Source organism: Pseudophryne corroboree, chromosome 11 (genome assembly GCF_028390025.1).
Source record: "Pseudophryne corroboree isolate aPseCor3 chromosome 11, aPseCor3.hap2, whole genome shotgun sequence".
Taxonomy (NCBI): domain Eukaryota; kingdom Metazoa; phylum Chordata; class Amphibia; order Anura; family Myobatrachidae; genus Pseudophryne; species Pseudophryne corroboree.
Window position 1 is genome coordinate 55,244,743 of NC_086454.1, and position 4,954 is coordinate 55,249,696.

Here is a 4,954-nt window from a genome sequence, read left to right on the forward strand (position 1 = left end):
AGAAACCTATTTATCAAAGAAACCAGGGTGTTACAGATACAGTGGCTGCACTACGTGCAGCTACATGGAGGTTGGTCCTGGCTTTTCACCCCCCCACTCCGGCAAATTCATTAAAATTGAAAAGTTTTTGACTTGTACTAGCACTCATGTCATCTATTTTATCAGATGCCCATGCGGACTGTTGTATATGGGTAAGACCACACAGTAGTTCCGCGAAAGAATGGCGATGCATAGATCAGCCATCCGAGCTGCATTGGGAGGTGATTGCCAGGCACAGCCCGTAGCAAGACATTTCCAAATATGTAAGCATAACTTATTTACATTAAAGTATAAAATAATAGGTCAACAGCCTGATAGCATCAGAGGAGGTGATAGAAATAAACTGTTGAAACAGCAGGAGGCAAGGTGGATACACCGCCTGAATACAGTGGCCCCAGGAGGACTTAATGAGCAATTTAGTTTAAATTGTTTTATTTAACTATAGATGACCAGACATATGGGCCCTCATTCCGAGTTGTTCGCTCGGAGATTTTCATCGCATCGCAGTGAGAATTCTCTTAGTGCGCATGCGCAATGTTCGCACTGCGACTGCGCCAAGTAACTTTACTATGAAGAAAGTAAGTTTACTCACGGCTTTTTCATCGCTCCGACGTTCGCATTGTGATTGACAGGAAATGGGTGTTACTGGGCGGATGCACGGCGTTTTAGGGGCGTGTGGCTGGAAACGCTACCGTTTCCGGAGAAAACGCAGGAGTGGCCGGGGAAACGGTGGGAGTGCCTGGGCGAACGCTGGGTGTGTTTATGACGTCAGCCAGGACCGAAAAGCACTGAACTGATCGCACAGGCAGAGTAAGTCTGAAGCTACTCAAAAACTGCTAACTCGTTTGTAATCGCAATATTGCGCATACATCGGTCGCACATTTAAGAAGCTAAGATTCACTCCCAGTAGGCGGCGGCTTAGCGTGTGTAACTCTGCTACATTCGCCTTGCGAGCGATCAACTCGGAATGAGGGCCTTGGTTTCAGTAGGAATACTTAATATAGGTGTTCGCTCCTTTGATGTGACAATGACAGGCTGATCGGGTATAAGTTCTGTAATACACACGCAGCTAGACTATTATTATACCTTTAAGGTTTTATATGGGTTTGTGCAATAAGTAAATTGTGTAATGTATTGTATACTACTCGCTTCGTATGGTGATGGCATTTTGATCGTTCATATTTTTGGTTTGTTTATTAGCTACCATGGTTACCGGAGCGATGACGGGGTGTGGAGCGCACCTCACGGGGTGCGGAGTGATGATGTCATCCATCCCCATCGTTCTCTACGGGCCATTTGGAAGCCAGCACATGGAAGGATGAAGGTATACAGGTTATGTTTGTTTACTGGTGTTGTTGGTTCTGACGAAAGTTAATTATAACTGAAACATAAACACGGTCAAGACCATTTGTCTCTTTTTGTTCCGCCGTTGACCAAGTCCCGATTGAGTGCCCCCGGTCCACTGCTTCTACATTCGCTTACAGCATTGGAAGGCACCAGGGCAATTAACAAGGTGGCTTTGCGTTCCGTTAACAACAGCTATATATATATATATATATATATATATATATATAGATGTGTGTGTGTACTGTATGTGTGTAGCATAACTCTGGAATGCCTGGAGCAATTTACACTAAACTTGGTACACATGTGACTTACAATCTGGAATAAAATACTGTGGAGGTAAGACACCCCTAGGGGTTGTGGTAGGAAGGGCGTGATATGTAAAAATCCGTAGTTTTCGGCATGTCTCTGGAATCCCTGCAGCAATTTACACCAAACTTCATACACATATGACTTAAAATCTGGAAAAAAATCCTGTGGAGGTAAGACACCCCTAGCACCCCTAGGGGTGGAGCTGGGAAGGGGGTGACATGTGAAAAATCCATAGTTTTTGGGGTCACAGAGATGAATAAGCACAGGTGCAGTCAGCATCACTGCCTGTCACGCGGCCACGGCTCACCACCTCCTGTAACCCCACTCCCCTCTCCGATCACACCGGGCCACCTATGTGAGGTGTAGGCAGGACCAACTTGGCCGGTGCAGTGATACTTCTCATCTGGCAGAGTGCTGAGACTGCGTGTGACCGGAGCCTCCATCTACCTACTACCAAGGCATCCTCGATGACTACCCCGGGAGGCTTATATCAGGCATGATGGACAGGCGCACCGACTTCCTGGCCAAGAGCCACTCGAATGGCACCAAGAGCCCAACCAGTGCCTCCAATGGACACTGCTCGGAGGACAGCGTCAGCAATGATGAGCATGGTGGGAGCCTCAGATTGAGTGAGTGAGCCTCCCCCGACCCCCCTCTCCCGCCTGAGTGTGAGTGTGTGGCCGGGTCCGGACGGCCTTCTCTGCTATAGCTGTCTCCTGTTTTCTTTTGCAGATGTGGGCATGAGGGCGGGAGCAGACTTCCAGGCCCAGATCCCTGAGTTCGAGCCCGGTACTTACCCCATTGTATTTCTCTCCCCTGGGCTGCGGCAGTGGTGGTAGCCTCGGTGTAGTGGGAGGGTCCCTGGCCAGCCAGAGGGTCCTTCTACCCTAATATTATGTATTATATGCCTCCCCATCATTTATCATTTGGGATAATTTACGTAGTAGCTGACACTCTATGCATCTTGACAGTATTGGGTTTATGTAATTTTCTGATAAATTTTGATGTTTTGAGCTGTGCAGAGCACCGTGCTACAGTAAAACACTGGGTTGTTACAAATGTAACGATATAAATTGATACATTACATGGTAGCCATTTTTGAATACAATACTTACTGTCAGTAAAGCTTTATCTAGGCTGACAACTTGTATGATACCCTTGATTTTCCCTGTTTTGAGTATGATACACGGTGATATAACAGCCCCGTCTTTGATCAATAAGAATCATCCTCTTTTCTACCCCTCTTTCTCTTTTTCGTGCACTCTCTCATCCAACTTGAAGGTTGTCCTCAGCAATGCTCATTAGTAACAGAGGCTTCCACGTGGACAGCAGAAGTGTATTACTTCTCTTTTTTATTTACTTGCACTATTGTCCTTATACCTCTCTCACTTCTCAGTCATTTCTTCTTTTATTCCAAATACATTGTCTCATCCAATTTGGGTAATGCTGCACATGGAATAAAACTTCTCCCATAAATTTCTACAGTCATACCACACTGGACATGCCCTATCTCATTTGATCTTGGAAGCCAAGCAGTGTTGGACAAGATCAGTACCAGAAAGGGAGACCCTCTGGGAATACCTGGTACTGTAGTACTGGGGGTAAGTAACCTATATACGTACCCAGGAAAGCAGAAGTGTACTGTACTTTCTTCATAACCAGATTATTTTGGCACATACACTCTCTCATTGCCCATTCGATGGTAACAGAAGCAGAAGTGACTGGTTCTTATCATTATTCTCCACTATCCTTTTGCATACGGGTGCAGTACCACTGAATGGTCACTCAATTGGTTACCGCATAGGAAAAAGTAAAAAATATTGATTGATTTTGAGTCATAAAGCCTGATTTTTTTATTTTCTGTTATTCTCTAATACGCACACAACATTTTTATTTGAGATAACAGAACTGAAAAATAGAAATTTTCGCTCTAATAAGCGTCTTTTCATTATAGTTACTCACACTCAATTAAGACAGTGCCCATTAGGACACTGGACAATTACATTGAATAGAGGTGAGCAACCCATTTAATATGTTTTTAATCCATTAATATTTATAACTGTGTAAATTTTCGTCTGCACATTCTTAATAAAAGTTAGGTTTTAACGAATATAGTTTCATTTACCTACCACGATGGTACTTACTACATAACCAACCCATATACTTACCTTATTATTATGTAAAAAGTGTGCCCCAGAGAGATTTTTTGTTCAAATTGTGGTGTGTGCTGTACCCCACTTCGTTCATGGTTGTTGATAGATAAGGAAAACAAACAAATGAGAGGAGAGTAGGAAGCACATACTAGTGCTGCATGTGCTACCACCAGTCATGACGATACAAGTCTGTCAACGTTATCTACTAAGGCCGATGCCCAAGGGCATAGAGGGCTTAAGTCAGGGCATGGAAAATCAAAGAAGCAATTTAATTTTCCAGTTATAAAGAAAAAAACATCAAAAGGAAAGTTAGCTGCAGAGAAACATGATATTAGTAATATGCCATTCACCACATGAAGTGTGAAGGAAAGTCTCAGGTCTTGGCCTTTACTTATGAGTAGTGGTTCTGCAACTGTCAGTGAGGCATCTTCTTCTGCATCTCATGCTGATGCAAGAAGTTTTCACTCAGAGTCTAGAGCAGGTGTAAAAAAAATCAAAACCACTAAAGCAGTAGAACAAACTGTGCGTTCGGAACTGTCACACATTCCTGAGGAATGTTTAGGGTTGTCTACGTTAGGTATGTGTGAGTTCAACATTTCTCACACTGTCCTCATAGAGAAGCCTCTTTCACCTCCTTCCACTATTTCTGCACCATCTGCACATGTGGGGAACAGTACAAGTAAAGATGATGATGAGGACATAATAGAAATTGAGTATGCTTGTGTGGAAGGGGAATAGGATGAGGGTGAAATGTGTGTACTACTACTATCTGACACTAAAGATGAGGATGTTGTTTGCCTAAGTCAGCCACCAGTACTGCAGTTCTTGCCCGTGATAAAAAGAAAGCCACTGTGATGTCTGGGCATAAATCTAAAAAAAACACCTCATGGGTGTGAGATTATTTTTACCCAAATCCTGACAATGTTTTTGAAGGCATCTGCTCACTTTGTGAGTCCAAAGTTAGTAGAGGTAGGGACGTTAGCCATCTAGGCAACTCCTCCATGTTACGTCATGATGTTACTTCATGATATTTATTTCACAAGATTATAATGTAACTAACACCCTCATCATCAACCTCCTCATTAGTGATCAGAGGTAGACCTTCC

The 4,954-nt window shown here is 43.6% G+C and overlaps 1 pseudogene; it reads left to right on the plus strand.

The window, feature by feature from the left end:
- Positions 1-3,172: 3,172 nt before the first annotated feature.
- Positions 3,173-3,291, plus strand: LOC134970608 (5S ribosomal RNA; annotated as a pseudogene).
- The last annotated feature ends 1,663 nt before the right edge of the window (positions 3,292-4,954 follow it).